The sequence below is a fragment of the Cydia pomonella genome, chromosome 18, assembly GCF_033807575.1.
Source record: "Cydia pomonella isolate Wapato2018A chromosome 18, ilCydPomo1, whole genome shotgun sequence".
NCBI classification, from domain to species: Eukaryota; Metazoa; Arthropoda; class Insecta; order Lepidoptera; family Tortricidae; genus Cydia; species Cydia pomonella.
Window position 1 is genome coordinate 12,834,151 of NC_084720.1, and position 18,358 is coordinate 12,852,508.

Below are 18,358 nucleotides of genomic sequence, written 5' to 3' on the forward strand. Positions count from 1 at the left end.
TCGATATTTTCGAAGGTAAGAAGAAAATACCAGCCTCCTTAGCGCTCATGTAGCGATGAAAACAAGCGACGATTATTTTAATTTTGTTGTGTTTTGTAATAGGTAAATTAGAATCCCAATAGTTCCAAAGTTACAAAACCTGGAGATTTAAAATTTTAACAGTGTTCAAGGCAATGCCGGAAGGTTTCGATATTTTCGAAGGTAAGAAGAAAATACCAGCCTCCTTAGCGCTCATGTAGCGATGAAAACAAGCGACGATTATTTTAATTTTGTTGTGTTTTGTAATAGGTAAATTAGAATCCCAATAGTTCCAAAGTTACAAAACCTGGAGATTTAAAATTTTAACAGTGTTCAAGGCAATGCCGGAAGGTTTCGATATTTTCGAAGGTAAGAAGAAAATACCAGCCTCCTTAGCGCTCATGTAGCGATGAAAACAAGCGACGATTATTTTAATTTTGTTTGTCGTAACAAACATGTCCGATGACACTGCCAAGATTTGTGCAATATGATTCCGCTAAGTTAGACGAGATACGAGATAGAGTGCATCTATGGAGGTATGTGTTTATTTTAAAGAATATCTGGAGCGAATTATTTACGGAGCTAGAGAGCGACACGAAATTACCAGGAATTCTCCTAATGTGCACTTTACCAGTCCTTACTTCACCTCCGGAATATCTTGAATTCAAGTCCAGTTGGATTTTAAGGTCAAAGAAGAAACTCTCAGTCGAAAATTAGGCAAGTTAGTTATGCGCACATGACAGAGTTCTAATACTTAGACACAAGTCACAGAAGACGAAGCTAATGCAGTATTATAAACAAAGATGAACAAAGGTAAAAAGAAGAACAATTCCAAACAGAATCAGAAGCTGCAACTGTACTTACAACACCTATTAGTCTATTACTATCTTGTATACCAAATTGAAAGCAATAAACATATAGTTGCATTACCTATAAAGTATGTATTTTTTGGATTCCATTCTTTTAAAAGTTTTGTCCACAATATTAGGTCTACTTGGGCGGCTTAGTTAGTTAATATTTCGCTAAGTTAGTATTTCGTCTGATATCTTGTAAACAAAAAAACTATCAAAGTTACAAGAAATCAAACAAAAAATTTACTTGTAAACCGCCCAAGTAGACCTAATATTATGTAGTACGAAAGTACCTACACATGCAGATGCATAATTATGTAGATGTGCACGCACACATACATAGCTAGTTTTGGATACAAAATGGAGATAGCGCTTCGAAATTGGTTTCCTTAAAATGCTTCAAGAGGGCTCCCTTTTCCTATATACTTACTTTACTCTTTGCCCTATTACTACTTTAAAATACGTCAAATGGTATACAATTAGTTTGTGCACATATAGTGGAGCCGTTAACCACGTATAGTAGTTTTTCCTCAACCATTTTAAAAATGCACCCCTTCAGTTTTATGGCGCCAAACACGACTGCACTTGGTTAATGTATCATTATCTGTCCATTTACCTATCGCCCATTTAAAAAATAATAATCATTCGATAGCTTATGAATTTGGGCATAAGTTCTAAGCATAAATACCCCAGAGAATTATCCACAATCACTCGGGAATTAATAACAATAGATAAAAATTGATTCATAAAATAATTAAATTACATTTAAAATTAAAATACAATTCAAATACAATTAAAATAGATATATCATTAGTCATCAGTCATGATTATAGTTATTGTTTTATTTGTTATTATCATCAAGATAAAATAACCAAGTAACAATCACAGTAACGAATTCCTAAAAAAAATTCTTGTATAATTATTACAATAAGTGATAGATATGAGTAAATGAATAAGTGAAATATACTTATTGTACACTTCCTTTTTATCTGCAAAATCAACCTTGTACACTAAACAATCAGTCCTGCAAAATCAACCTTGTAGACTAAAAAATCAGTCCTGCAAAATCAATCTTGTAGACTAAAAAATCAGCTACTTATCCTGTCCGAATTTCACTCATATAAGTATTAAAAGTACGTTTACTTGATAAAACATATGGCTCAGTACAGTGCCATCTGTACCCGTACCATGAGTCACTGACAGTGTCAAAACTGACATATACGCTATCGAGAACGTAATTTACTTTCTATACATCTCGCTCGCACTTATATGCGAGTACGAGCGAGATGCATAGAAAGTAAGTTACGTTCTCGATAGCGTTCATGTGTCAATGCCGAACTGGTGGTAGCCACACTTTTGGATATGAAACTAAGGGGCACGTTTTTTAGACTTTACCTCTCAATTACAATCAATTCTCTTTGCTATAGTCAAGCCAAACTCTATTTAGTTAAAAGAAGTGTGCAAAAAGACCACTGTAATACAGAATTACTCAGAATAGTTGTAGATGCACAGTTGAAGATTACTTCACAAGATAATTTTCTTAGGTATTAACCTAAGAAACTATCTGTATCTTGTTGATTGTAGTAGGGGTTTAATAATATCTATAAAGAGTAGATTAGCAATGTATGTAATCTACAAAAAAAGAATACTATATTTTCAGATTTCGACAATTGTCAGCAACGGCCCATTAGCTCAGTTGGTTAGAGCGTCGTGCTAATAACGCGAAGGTCGCGGGTTCGATCCCCTCATGGGCCAAAATATTTTTTAATTAATAATAATAATAAGCGACTTCAGAACGGGGATACCCATAGGATAATAGCGAAAAAACACGTAAAAATCGATGAATTCCATTACAGTAGCTTTACCACGACTGTCTCATTGTAAAACTGACAAATTTGCTGTCTACGTAACTTACTTTTCTTGCTCGCACTTATGTACCAGTACGATTGAGACGCATAGAAAGTAAGTTACGCTCACGCTAGCGGATTTGTCATTGTCAAAGTCGTGGTAGCCGTACAGAAACAGTACAAGGATTAAATAGACTTTATCGAATGCGTATTTCACCTTCCCATACAAACGGAATTTCGTTCTCATTTTAAAACTCCGTATGACAAACATGAGGTATATCTATGCCTGTAATTAGTTTATAAGCGCCAGCATACATAATAAACGAAATAGAATAAAAAAAAGTTTTGTACGAAAACTTAAATTCGCTGTATTTTTTAACTATGGTATCTGAAGCAACATAAACTAAATTATAGATTTAGTTGAGGGATGCGATCTATAGAGACCTACAAACTGTACGAAAGCATTTTTCCCAATCTGAAACTGACACCTTCGCTTTCGCTCGGCCAATTATAGCCAAGCCACAAAAGTAATATATAGACGTTTTCTCGACACTTTCTCAATACTCATTCCGTTTGTTTTGCTTTCATTTAGATGACTGATGTGTGTCTTATATTGACTTTTCACTACGTAACAACTTAATTATATATCTAGTCATCGGATTTCTTGAAGACAACTAGCAAAACATTGATTGGACATCATTTATAAGACATTAGTAAGCACTTCCTACATTATTAACATTTTCATCTAACATTCAGGTAACATAACACTCCCATAATTATAAAAAAAACTTTACGTGCATCTATTTATTTATTTAGCGACTTAAATTTCAATTTTCATTTTATTTTTGACTGAATTCAAGGTGCTTACTAATATCTGAACACGCCTCTAGGCGTTAGAGTGCGAGTTCACATATTTTTGAATACCTCGGCCGTTCCGATATATCTGATGGCGACTGTACCTACCTAAATTTTCGCAGAGATTCGGTTTTGTGATGAAGACGACAAATTCACGAATTGCTATTCCTACCCAAGCATAGGTAAATAGTACTTCTTTCCAAACATGCGATGCGAGTATATGCGGTAAAACAATAAATAATTCAAGCATCAAGCGAATCGAACCTTCGCATCAAAAAATTCAAAAAATTACGAGTCCTAGAATATAGATTTCAGATTTACCGATACGACGGGACGGGCGAGATTATTCAAGATTTTTTTATTATTATACATTATAGTATCAGCTTATTGCCTAGTACAGCTTAGTTATATTTTTAATGTGTTCATGTTGAGCCTAATTGCACATCTAAAGTAAAACAAACGATAGCGTTTGATTAAATCATGTTAACCCAACAGTATATATTTAAAGATAGTAGTTGTTAAGACAAAAGATAAGGAGTGTTATTTTGTTTTTTGTCGGTAGCTAGGCTCCGCCCCGAGGTTGGCCCATCACGTTCCGAAATCACGTAGACTTGGCAGCGATACAAATTATTAATAGAGCTACATCAGTATAGACTCGGATTTGAGTTTACATTTTTTTAAAGTCTGTAGACGATTTTTCGCAGTGTCTTGTTACGCAATCAGAAATTGGATTCCATCTCCATCCACAACATTCCGTTGCAGACGAGATAACTTTTAATGCTGATCGAGCTTTTGATCCAGAATGCAGAGAATTCAATTAAAAATATTGGTGCCTATTTATTTCACGTTGTACATAAACTTAACGATTCGGTAGTCGGTACTTTCTGAAAGTATAGGTTTGAAAGTATTTAGGAATGGTAGGTACTTTATTTATAGTCAATGTATTTTTCTGTCTAATTAAAAGGAAAATTAACATTCAGTTATAGTAAAACAGTGGTCGTAAGTACAAATTAAAAGAATACCACAATTATTACTCTACCTACTTGTTCCGATTTTCGGCCCTTAATAACAAGCGAACAACTATGTGTTAATTTTAACCTGTCAGTAAGTTGATAACCATTTAGTTAACACTTTTATTAGAGCCGGCTTTTATGGCGAGTACCGATTACAATAATCAGCCAGTATGTAGTGCGTGGGAAGACGCAGACTGGCCACTGTCACACCAAAAACTTTTTATAACATATAGGTGTTGAAATATAGATGACGAAAAAGATGACTGGACGGAACCATACAAATAAAATAAAAATAGTATAGAAATATGAATTATAAACAAAAGCAACACGACGCTGATGGTTTAATACTTATATAGGTACTCAGGTCGATTCATGATCGTGGAGAACTGTAACTACCTCTTCTTTCTATCTAGCTATTCTCGTATAAGTAGTTTTTTCTCTAAAATGACACGCGACTTGCCTGTATATATATACACCGTGGTTTTATTGAATTCTGTTAACTTCGGGGTATCGGTAAGTACGTTTAAGGAAACTATATAAATTAAAAAAAAAACTTTTTATTTAATTTTTTAATTATTTTTATTTTTATAAAAAGTAATTAAATGCTGCATATAGCGTTGTTGAAACACGGGCATTACATTTAACTCAACGAAACAATTGAAAACTGTGACATGTCAATGTCATTTTGAACATCAATCGTCCGATATAGTATTTACTTTTAGTAGCAAATGTATTAACTCATACTTAATACTAATCAATATGACATATATAGGCCTATAGGAGAGCGGAGCTAATCGGTCCGCGGCGCGGTTAATAAGACTCATTAGGCGCCATTACTTCGAAAAAAGTCCGGTTATTCAATTGATATGTTCATGCCGTTCATGGTGATAAGAACTACTGTGAAAGCCACTATCGAGGTTGACAACTAACCCAATTTTAATTTAGCTTTTAAACCAATATCCATTCTAAAATGTCAACCAGTAGATAATTGTTTAAAGTTGCGAGTGTTCTAAGTTGTTGTAATGTTGTAGAATTAAAGTTGATTTTTCAAATAAATGAATAAAAATAAAGAAATCAATATTTTAGGACAATTTTACACAGATCGATCTCAGGACTTATGTTGTTAGTTTATACAAGGCAATAAATTATATACATTCATAATTCAGGAACAATCATTTGTGATAAACACACAAATAAATATGCCTTTATCAGTATTAGAACCCGGGAAATAGAATTTGAACATGTAAGATAAGTGTTTACGGTGTAAGTGTCGGCCAGTCAAAACACGTGCACATAATGTATAAATAATTATAAAGAAGCCGCTGATCAGTTCCGAGCAGCCAAATAATTTGAAAAAAATAACTAAGTCCGATCCAAAAAAGGCGTAACCGCCTTAGTAACCCGAAAAGACTTAATTCATTTTTTTAAAACACATTACAATAAAAAGGAATTAAGTGTTAGACGGTCTCATTGCGCTTAAGTCTCTCTGTCGGGGTTTTTTAAGCACACACTGGTGAACGTGGACCGTGTTACGCTATAATTTAATTAAGATTAAGGGTTCTGATACAAACCATCTCCTTGAGCTAGCTTATTAAATAAATTATCGTAAAATGATAAAACAACAAAGTGACGCAAGGATGTTGGCAGTGGTATAAAATCCATAAAAATACACCTGATTCTTATGTTTTAGGCACTCGCATTAAATAAATGATCTATAATGCATAAATAATAGCAATATTTCTATAAAGTCAGAGGGGGATACTGATTCTTGCGGGAATTCTCGGCTCCGTTCGGCGCAGCATTGCGAGCAATTATTAGGGTTGGCACAACTTGACGACCCTTTGCGTGCACAACCACAGATAAGATAAAGACTTGAATTTTGACAATCCTAAATAGCCGAAAGGGATATGGAAATGTATGGAACGACCGGTTTGACGACCGGTTTGGCCTAGTGGGTAGTGACCCTGCCTACGAAGCTGCTGGTCCCGGGTTCTAATCCTAGTAAGGGCATTTATTCGTGTGATGAGCATGGATATTTGTTCCTGAGTCATGGGTGTTTTCTATGTATTTAAGTATTTATAAATATTTATATATTATATATATCGTTGTCTAAGTACCCTCAATACAAGCCTTATTGAGCTTACTGTGGTCAATTTGTGTAATAATGTCCTATAATATTTATTTATTTTATTTATTTATTTATGGAACATTAGAAAGGGACAGCAAGATTCGTTCCTGAATCGCTGTTAAATTTCAATTTTGTAGGAAGTTTCCTTTCTGGACGGTAGTTAGTAGGTACTATTATTTATTCCGTGGTAATAATCTACCTCTACTTAGGGACTGCATACCAGGGATGGCAACATTGCTTGTTGACAACATGTTATAGAAATGACAGAAATGGCATGATGTTCTATAAAAAAATTATAAGTTCTTATTACAAATTTGATAATAGTAGCCATGTTATAGGATCTGCGATATCACGAGCTGTCAAAGACAATGTGGTACTTTACTTCTTGCTTGCACCTCATCCCTTGCCATGAAATTTTGGATACGAGAGTGATAATTAAAGACCCGAGTTTGCAATATTCTTACCCCCGGAGTTTCACACAATGTTTTTCATCCATCACACTTCCGAAGAAAACACTAAATTTTAAGCGAAATAATTCTTAAACACGGTGACGTATCAAACATTCGTCCGCCATTTTGTAATTTCTTGGCAGGTGAGGCATCGAAGGCACTGACCTATTTGGCATTCTACGATTGAAAATTACGTAAAAATATTTTAATCGGCTGTTAAAATAATCAAATTCAATAATTTTAAACATAAACAAAAATATTAAATTATAAACTTCAAGATTTTAAAAGTAAAACTCATTTATGCTACTTGATTTGTATGAATAAATGACATATTAAAGAAAAAAGCTATAACTCCCTAGGGAGTTATAGCTTTTTTTCACAATCCATATTTCCCGCGGGAACAAAATAGGCATTTGTCCTTTAGCACACCTGCATGAAATAAGATCTTTTTCGAGCAAGTGTGATGAAAATGTATTACAGCGCGGCTTACGCGGGCGATGACTCGCGAATGCGACGCGGCGCGGCGCGGCGGCCCAACGGCATTCGGAGATCGCCCACGTAGGACACTTCCATTAGGTATCAAAGGATTGAATCCGCGCCCCGCCGCCCCGCGCCGCGCCGCTTCGCGTTCGCGAGTTATCCGCTCAGGTAAGACACTGCCTTATACTCGTACGTTTATTCTACCTACCGCCGTCAAATTTATAGGTAAGTAATCATAGATAGCATTATCATGACGCCTCGGACGAGGTAATTAGTTGCAAACTCAAACGTTATGTACATTACGTTGCATCATGGTTGCATCTATAACGTAATTCGTATATAATTATAAATTAAATTCCTGAAATCCCATTGATTAACGGTATATACGATAAGTATAGAGCCTCATGCTTTTATGATGTCCTAAGGCTACATCAATGTAGGTATACCTTCAACTGGTGTGTATTTGAGAGTAATTTAATGTTAAACACAAGTACCCGCTCAATTATTTGTTTAATTTTTGTCTTAAAATGCTTTTATTTCTGGAACTGACAAATTAATTCTTACAATGGAAATGCTAATAAAATAAGTAAAAAAAAAAAACCGGCCAAGAGCATGTCGGGCCACGCTCAGTATAGGGTTCCGTAGTTACTCTTCCGTCACAATAAGCCCAACTGGAGCTTAAAGTATAGTAAATTGTTAACCAAGGGATGAAACGGTACCTTTCACCCGAGTTAAACAAATAGGCAAATTTGCATAATCAGTACCTAATTAAAGTAAGTCTTTTTACTATGAAGGGAAAACATGCATATTTTTTGGACCTATGGTTCAAAAGTTAGAGGGGGGAGACACATTTTTGTTTTCTTTCGGAGCGATTATCTCCGAATATATTCACTTTATCAATTTTTTTTTGTTGAAGACCCCTATTAGTTTTGAAAGCCCTTTCCAACGATACCCCACACTGTAGGGTTGAAGCAGAAAAAAAAATTCACCCCCACTTTATGTGTAGGGGAGGTACCCTCAAAACAATTACATTTTTAGATTTTATTGTACGACTTTGTCGGCTTTATTGATTTATATATCCATGCCGAATTTCAGCTTTCTAGCACTAACGACCACGGAGAAAAGCCTCGGACAGACAGACAGACAGACAGACGGACATGGCGAAACTATAAGGGTTCCTAGTTGACTACGGAACCCTAAAAAAAGACTTTCTTTTACTTCTACGTTTAAGGAAACTCGTAATCAAGGGCAAATTTTAGTTGGACTGAATTGCGTTCGTATTTAAATAATACTTTCAAATTTCAATGCGCCTTGTTCATAATCATACCTATTCCAAATTTCAAATCGATAGTGTAAGTAGTTCTCGAGAAATTTAGCAATATGATAGACTAGACAGATGGATAGGATCGTACTATAAGGGTTCCTTTTTACAAGCTTTCATTTAACTTGCTTAGGCTTAGGGCAGGGCTTAGTGTGTAAGTTGGTTGGGTGTGTTACTAAGTTAGTCAGTATAAGTGTGGGCCAAATCTTGAAAGCTAAATATGACCCACATCCCTATTTCCGATTGAGCTGACATTTTGCACATATAAGTAAGTCGGGTGACAATGCAATATTATGGTACCATCAAGCTGATCTGACGATGGAGAAAAGAGATGCGCTTAGGATCTCTGTGATGAAACAACGCAACCTAATTATGTTTAGGGGTTTAGAATGAGTATTAGTTTCCTGTGGTAAGAAAATTACCTACATTCAGTGATAAAAGCTTGGACCAAAAATGAAATTTATGATAAAAGCTTATTAAAGATGATAGCAGATAGGCTGGACTCTGCCGTCCTCTCCCGCTTCACTGATCTGCATGTACAACCTAATCGAAGAGGCGGGCAGGGAGGGAGGGGGCCAAAGAGGCCATTTATTTTATAAGTATAGGCTTAGGTCATAGTTTTAGTTTTTTTTGTAACATATGGACCCTGTGTAACAGTGTTGTCTGAAATAAATGATTTCTATTTTATTATTATTTATTACCCTTTTGGTTCAGAAAAACAGCCAATCTCTTAATTTAAACTAGGCTCAGCTTACATACATATAATGACTGTAATCTAGCATCATTTGTGGCCACTATATTGACCCCACATTAACGGGTCCTGACAGCGCGGAAATTACCCCAATGCTGTTCAACATCGGCTACCGTAAACTCGGTTTATGACTAGCTATCAATTATTACCTAAAACGTTAGATACAATGTAAGGCCTGATTTACATGCGTGCCAAGCGTCAGGGACGCAGTTGTACGTTAGAGGGAGCAAGCGATATTGCTATCTTATTCCACCGCATAGCTGCCTCCTTGGCGCTTGGTGAATCTCGGCACGCATGTAAATCAGGCTTAGGGCCACCCCATACTAGCGTCTTCTGACCAACTCTATGGCTGCTGCTCGACGCAACGTTGACGCAACTGCGCAGCGACGCAATTTTCCATAGCGCTGACTAGACACCAACGCTCAGAAGATGCTAATGCCCTTAATGTTGCCAATATTACAGACCGTGGGTCAGGTGAAAATTTCGTTGACCATCGCAATTCGACGGTGTTTCCAGTACGATACAACAGGCTGACATGTTTTTAAATCACAATCGCATCAAATCTATCAGCTGACAAAGTTTCAATTGGGATGCGATGACTATCACTACCATTTCCTGTTTATCTCGCTCAGTTGCTTACAGGTTAGCAGGAAGAGATCCCTTAAAGGCATAACGCGTTTGTACACATTTATTGTATTCTCTCTTTATTTTAAGTATTATACGTTTTACTACTATTTACTACTATTTTAATTTTCTTTACGTTAATTTTACATGTCGCAGCCATGGCTCAACCCACGAACGGCGAAGGCGGCAGCTGACGTCCACGAGGGTTCATTACACATCTCCTGCCGCCCCACTCTAGAGAAAAATTGTATCTATATATATGCCCCCCTAGCTCATCAGCTGGCGACACCCTTGGGTGGTTTTACGGTATTTAGTTTTATTTATGAGTAGTCTTTCAACTTCGTCGTGTTCAATTGGATCGCACATGTAAAATAAGATTGATTAGGTCCATTAAATTGTTGGAATTGTTTATCGTGAACGATTGCAGAAAGAAAGCCAGAGCTAGCAATAAAAGTGTGTACTAGGTGTACCTATCAAAATGGACATGTCCGATAGAGTTTTTGATCGCACCTACCGCAGTCGACACGCAATCCGTAAACCTGATTGCAAACAAGGTATACCAATGGTCATTAAGAGGGGGTATACAAAATTGTTGTTTTATATTAATTTTCCACGTTTTATTCGTAGTCAAGGGCAAATGCCGTGAATTCACACGGAAACTAGACTAAAAGGGCTTATTATTTCCTGCTAAGATTGGTCAAAGTGGCACTTTTCTGTTATAGGATATTTTATTGCCAGTCGGTACACAAAATTAACACAATGAAATAATTATGAAAATAGTATGCACATTATCGATTACAATTTCTTTATTAAACGATTGCGTGCATACTATTTTTTCGCCCACACAATCTACTCTACCTGTGACACAAGCTACTCGTAAAAAAAAACAAAAAGCTTTTTTTTCGTTAAAAAGTACAACATAACACTCTCATGGTTGGGAATTCCTAAATAGTATGGATTCCTAATAAGTATAATCTATAAATATATAGTAATTGATTGAGTTGTAGTATTGTATTGTTGTTGAATAGTAATTGAATTGTATTATTATTCATTCCTACTATTGTTGTACAGTCAGCATCAAAATTAGCGGATCAAATAAGGTTTCATAAGTATCGACCATTCTGTAACAGCTTTACAAAAAGTGATGTCTTTAATATAGAGCAACAAAGACTGTAAAAGATATACTTTTAGCGTGAATTTTAGAAATTTATCTATATTTGGAAAAGTTATCCGGAATATCAGATACTTTTGGCCCGTTGTTTTTTATCCGTTACTTTTGATGCTGACTGTACTATTGTTTATACCTACTATAGTTTTCTTCTAATTTCCTGGCTTTACACCCACTCTTAAATATTGCTGTGCGTAAAGCGCGAAGTCTCACATGCGCTTTTACAGCTTTCCACGGAAAACGACGTGTGCGCACTGATTCCGAGAACTATCGATACTGTAGGCTGTTTGACTTACCTACCTATGAGGGCTTGGGGCATGGCAATAATAACATGCCCAGGAACACGAATTTGGGCCCATGCATAAATATTATTCACAAAAATGAAAATGTGATTCGAAAGAAACGTTACTAAAACAATACTTATAATTCATAATTAGTACAACAAACTAGAATAATTACAGGAGTCCGACTAGAGCTCAAATATTTACATCACACTTGCTCGAAAAAGACCTTATTTCATGCAGGTGTACTGAAGGACAAATGCCTACATTGTTCCCGGGGAAGTTAAGGATTGTGAAAAAAAAGCTATAAACTCCTTAGAAAATTATAGTTTTCTTAGGGTAGTGTAACGAGTTTTAGTTTAAAAATATTTAATTTGGTAAATTTTATTGCCATTTAAACTATTTAATAATAATGGCTAAATGCCGTATACTCGTAGGTCCGTGCGTTCAATGCGTAACCTGTCAAGAAATCACAATATACCCCACAGGAATTGTCCCGCGAGCGACTCAATTGTATCGCGCATAGAATCAGTACCCCTAGTGTAACTTTGATCGACATCATAACGTGACGAACGCGTTTGCGTTAAGTCTCATTTTGTATAGGATTTTGAGGTACCAAAACGTCCCGCTTGGCGCGCTCTTTCGAAATCCAATACAAAATGAGACTAAACGCAAACGCGTACGTCACGTTTGGAAATCGAATTTAGTTACACTAGGGGTACTGACCAAGATAAGTTGGCAGCGATTTTGATGGCCCAGACGGTGCAAGTGTTATTTTAAACGTCAAACTGCTATGAAATAATGACGTTTACTTAACTCTTGCTTCGTCTGGGCTATCAAAATCGCAGCCACCTTAGCTTGGTTTGGCTTTAAACATATGTTGACAACGACAAATATTGTATTGTCGTTGTCGCGCAAGAGGTTCTGAACATACTTGTAGAATTATTCTAGCCGACCAAAACTTATTTTGACTAATCACAACTTATTTTTACTTATTTAATCAATAAAATAAAATAATAAATAAATAATGTTGAGATACGAGCTTTGCCAAACACACAATGATATTCGAAAATAATTGACTTTAAATAATCTTAAAATTAATGAAATAAATATAAAGTAAGGGTCTTATAAATAAATAAAAAATCTGCACAGGACACCATACCAAATATATAGTGTACCGAACTATTTGGCTACTTTGGTTGCTACAAAGTATTTGACGCTGACTGTACCCTTTACCTAATATACTTATTATGCTACCTATACGCCGTGTTTTTAGGGTTCCGTAGCCAAATGGCATAAAACGGAACCCTTATAGTTTCGCCACGTCCGTCTGTCTGTCTGCCTGTCTGTCTGTCTGTCTGTCTGTCTGTCTGTCTGTCTGTCTGTCTGTCTGTCTGTCTGTCCGAGGCTTTGCTCCGTGGTCGTTAGTGCTAGAAAGCTGAAATTTGGCATGGATATATAAATCAATAAAGCCGACAAAGTCGTACAATAAAATCTAAAAAATTAATTTTTTTTAGGGTACCTCCCCTACACGTAAAGTGGGGGTGAATTTTTTTCTTCGCTTCAACCCTAGAGTGTGGGGTATCGTTGGAAAGGTCTTTCAAAAATAATAGGGGTTTTCAAGAAACATTTTTTGATAAAGTGAATATATTCGGAGATAATCGCTCCGAAAGAAAAAAAAAATGTGTCCCCCCCCTCTAACTTTTGAACCATAGGTCCAAAAAATATGAAAAAAATCGTGAAAGTAGAGCTTAAGAAAGACATTAAATGAAAACTATAGCGGACATGATCAGTTTAGTTGTTTTTGAGTTATCGCAAAAAGTTTTCCCTTCATAGTAAAAAGACTTATTTTAATTAGGTACTGATTATGCAAATTTGCCTATTTGTTTAACTCAGGTGAAATGTACCGTTTCATCCCTTGGTTAACAATTTACTATACTTTAAGCTCCAGTTTAGCTTATTGTGACGGAAGAGTAACTACGGAACCCTACACTGAGCGTGGCCCGACATGCTCTTGGCCGGTTATTTTATATTTCCGTTAATTTAAAGGGTGCATCCCTGAGCTTAAATTAAGTAACTTTCTCACAGACACCGATATTCTAATTAACTCCATTTCGGAGATAATCAATAGTTAATTTTTATCCTATAAGGCTCTCACGAGCGTGTACACTTCCCTTAGGGCCTATTTACATATTGATTAGTGTTTAGTACGAGTTAATACATTTGCTACTAAACGTACATACTATCTCGGACGATCGATGTTCGAAATGACATTGAGATGTCACAGTTTTCAATTGTTTGGTTGAGTTAAATGTAATGCCCGTGTTACAACAACGCTATATGCAATATTTAATTACTTTTTATAAAAAATAAAATATTTAAAAAAACTTTTTTTTTTTTAAATTAACTATGCCATTTAGTTTCCTTAAACGTACTTACCAATACCCCGAAGTTAACAGAATTCAATAAAAACACGGTGTATATAAAATTATTCTCGATACAATACTCGTAATTACCTCACTCAATACATACCAGCGCATATAGGCTACGGTGTCCGCTTCCCACTAAGCGCAAGCGGGTCATATCAACACTGATATATCTCTAAAAACCGGTCAAGTGCGAGTCGGACTCGCGCACGAAGGGTTCCGTACCATTATTTATAAAAACTATTTGTTGTATGGGTGCCCCCTTAAATATTTTGTTATTCTGTTTTTTTTTTAGTATTTGTTGTTATAGCGGCAACAGAAATACATCATTTGTGAAAATCTCAACTATCTAACTATCACGGTTCATGAGATACAGCCTGGTGACAGACGGACAGACAGACAGACGGACGGACAGCGGAGTCTAAGTAATAGGGTATCGTTTTACCCTTTGGGACGGAACCCTAAAAACAAAGTTTTCTTCTTATTTCTCGCTTTTTAGTGCAACATAAGATACGCTGCGTCTACAATACGTAAAGACAGAAAGTCATACCTATGTCATTTGCATTTTTATAGAGATAGGTACATTAGGTACCCATGACATTTTAACTTACCAATTAATATAATAAATATAAATTTATAAATAAATGAACATATTACATAAATTATTCAAAACATGTTCATTAACAAGTCAGAGGAGAGCTCATCTAGTATCGGGTTCATTTAAAATGGGGTCAGATAAAGATAGAATAAGCAAGGGCAGCTGAACGCCTATTTCGATCCGGCTCATAACGGGTAGCGTGGCCGAGCGGTCTAAGGCGCTGGTTTAAGGCACCAGTCTCTTCGGAGGCGTGGGTTCGAATCCCACCGCTGCCATCTCATTTTTGTTTTTTTTTTTTAATACTTCACATAGTTTTATATACGTACGATGAAGGTTTTAGCCATTTTCATACGGAGTTATTACACATGTCATACTGCTTATACAAGTAATCATTTTTAAATATATGTAATAAAATAAACCTATCCCGTTTACATTTCGCAACAGTACTTCACTTTTATTTATCTACCAATAAATAAGTCAATACCAAATAAATGTCAAATATTTCATTTTATAAGGGTATCAAACTTTCAAACCTTATAGTTAAAATATATCTATGAAACGTAATATTTTTTTAACTTTGTTTGAACATTGAACCTTTTATAAGTATGCGATATTTTGTTTGTACCCTACTTTTTGTTACTATGAGTAGAAAATAAATGCATAGTTCAAATGATTGATATTTTTTACCTGGCTTTACACGAATAGATAAATCTAAGATTTAGGTTTCAAATTAATTTTATTGCCCGTTAAAGGCTGAAAAGCCATAAAGAATATACTGAATCTAGTTTTAAACGAGTACTCATAAAAGTTATGAGTGTTCCCGTATATTTTATACGGCGACCGACCTCTCAATCATGTTGTAATTACACTTTCTTACAGAAGAAGACGTCAAACCTTGACAGCGACAGACATGAATCAACTTTAATTATCACTAAATCTACTTATGTTTACACAAAGCGCTAATAACACAAATTGAATGTTGCCAGAGTTCGATTTTAATCCCGAATCGATCGCCCATTAATCATAATCAAATAGAGTTTTTTTATTCGCCGCTGGCTGAATTGAATTACATTGTAATCGCAGTATCCCCGTGCCGTACTACACATGCTTGCTAATGTCATCGCTTGGCAACCGCATAGCTACAGGAAAACCAGTAACAGTGATTTTGTAGATCCAAAACAACTGTATGTAACTGGGAGATCTCGCTTAGAATGGACACTTTGTGGATATGAGCTAGGTAAGGGTCGGGAATGAGAGACCGGCGAATGCACAGGTGCTTTCTGTGGCGCGGCATTTACACGACACACGCGAGGCGAGCCACGCGCTCTCCCGGGACTTTCGCGAAAACCGCGAATCGGCACGAGAAAAAAGCGCGTTCAAATTTCAAATTATTATTTTATGTTTTTTTTTTCAAATTGAATGAGTGTTTTTCAGTAAATAATGGTGTAACCAATTAACTATTTCAAATGTGTTATTCATTTGCTAGGATAACTGGAACAATGCGGTATTGTAATATTTAAAAAGTTCACACGCGGCGCTCGAGTCTGGGTAAGCCAATGCATATTATTATTTGATTCATTTAATCATTGTTCAGTCATTAGTTTAGACAGTTTAGTAACTAAGTAATACATGTTTTATACCTATTAATTATAGCTTTTGAATTTGCCGCATATCGCCTTTGTAGTCTATAATGCTATTAACCTATGAATTTTAATGTGACTTTTGAATACTATTAAATTTAAAATATTCAAATTGCCGGTCAATGTTCGGTTGCAGAGTATTCAATACGTATAATAATATGACAAAGGGTGTTTTAGAACACTAAGATAAATATAAAGTGCATAAGGGAGAGTAACGTTACCTACTAGAATAGGTACGGGTACTTATGTATTAATTTTTAGACTATTCGCACAGCACTGAAATGGCTTGACGACTTTTAGAAACGTGAGTGACTAGTCTTAATTATACGATAATTTTCATATTCTTTTGTTTGGTTTGGCAAAGTACGAAATAATATTAACAGAAATAAAGAAATTCATTTTTCAGCTACTTCGCTAATGGCACTAATAAAGTTCAATACACTTTTAAAATATTCACAATCGTATTAATATTATAATTACTTTATCAAAGTATTCTAGCCTCTGTTTACGAATGTTTTCTGTGAAAGTTACCAATCCATACCCGTTTGGACCATCACAGCGCCATTTCACTTTTATTTTACTTGCTAATAAATTTGCCAACACCAATAAAAATGTCTTTTTTCTTTAATGATTGATGTGATCCCATACGTCATGTGCTTATGCCAGTTTTGGTACTTACGGAATAGGAAAAGTTTTAGTGGAAACACTATATATATCGCCAAAATACAAGACGATCACTAAAATCACTTTTCATGACAGCTATCCACGATACATACCTAACTATAATTTATACAATAGCGCAGACAGTTTAGATACCTATACATAAACAAAAAAAGAATATCTTGAGAGACCATTTTGACCGTCGACAGTTTAGGTCCGGTTGATCAAATCAAAATTGATGGAATGGTTATCCTAACTCAGTAGGGAAATTAGTATAAAACAGTGCACACTACTATCTAACTTTTAGGAAAAACAGTAGAAACAACTCATCAATCAACAAGCTTCGTCAAGTAGACACAAAAACAAACCAGCTACAGGCTTCGTCACCTCCTAACAAATCAGAGATATTTATTGTGTAAACTGCATTTTACATTTTTTGATGTCTATCAATAGTTTTACCCTTTTCTGAAATACAATTTATCTTTTATATGTTTAATTTATCTAAAATATTATGATATAATCCGCAACAGGTTTTAACGATTTTAAACGCTAAATAAACTAGGCCAAGATGCCATTCCGGATCGTAGCCGGTCCATACGTCCCGTCCCCATGTCAGGCAGCGTTGCCCCGTTGCATTGCAAAGGAGATTTGTCGGATACTTAGCAAATATACGTATATAAGACCAAAGACAGTTTGGTGCAACCTCGAATGGATGTAAATATTGCAAATTTTAATTACACTCAATCAATAAACCCATGTGTAGAAGCAGAACCCTTGCGAGCCGGCGGAGAATGCTTCCGATAATATTGTTCCGGCGCGTTCCCACCGCCGCAATAAAAAGGAGAGCTCTCGATAATAAGCAGAGATAATTGACACACACACTACAATATACGTACACTGTACGTGAAGCGTGCCAACAAGAATAAGGCATTTACCGGTCAATTGAAATGATCGCGTAATAAAAATCCCGTCAACGTACGTATTACTAAAGACCGTATTATCGTATGTAAATTAAATTCTGTTAGTATTTTTCATGAACTATAGCAATTTTAATAAGAATATAGGTACAAAATTGATGTTAGGTATATTAAATATATTGCGCCTTAATTTGAATTGCGGCAACGTTTCGAAGTATCTGCACTGATGCCCTCCATTTTTAAGTAAATTTTAGACGTGACCAAAAGATTTTAAAATTAACAATAGTTAAACAGGCACTAATATAAAAGTAATTTTTTTATGAGTACATTA

General features: G+C 35.5%; 2 non-coding genes across 2 annotated transcripts; both read left to right on the forward strand.

Annotated features, from left to right (window-relative positions):
• Positions 1-2,550: 2,550 nt before the first annotated feature.
• On the forward strand, positions 2,551-2,624 carry Trnai-aau (transfer RNA isoleucine (anticodon AAU)). The gene has a single exon. It is a non-coding gene; the product is annotated as a tRNA-Ile (tRNA).
• Positions 2,625-15,003: 12,379 nt separating this feature from the next.
• On the forward strand, positions 15,004-15,085 carry Trnal-aag (transfer RNA leucine (anticodon AAG)). Its single transcript has one exon. It is a non-coding gene; the product is annotated as a tRNA-Leu (tRNA).
• The last annotated feature ends 3,273 nt before the right edge of the window (positions 15,086-18,358 follow it).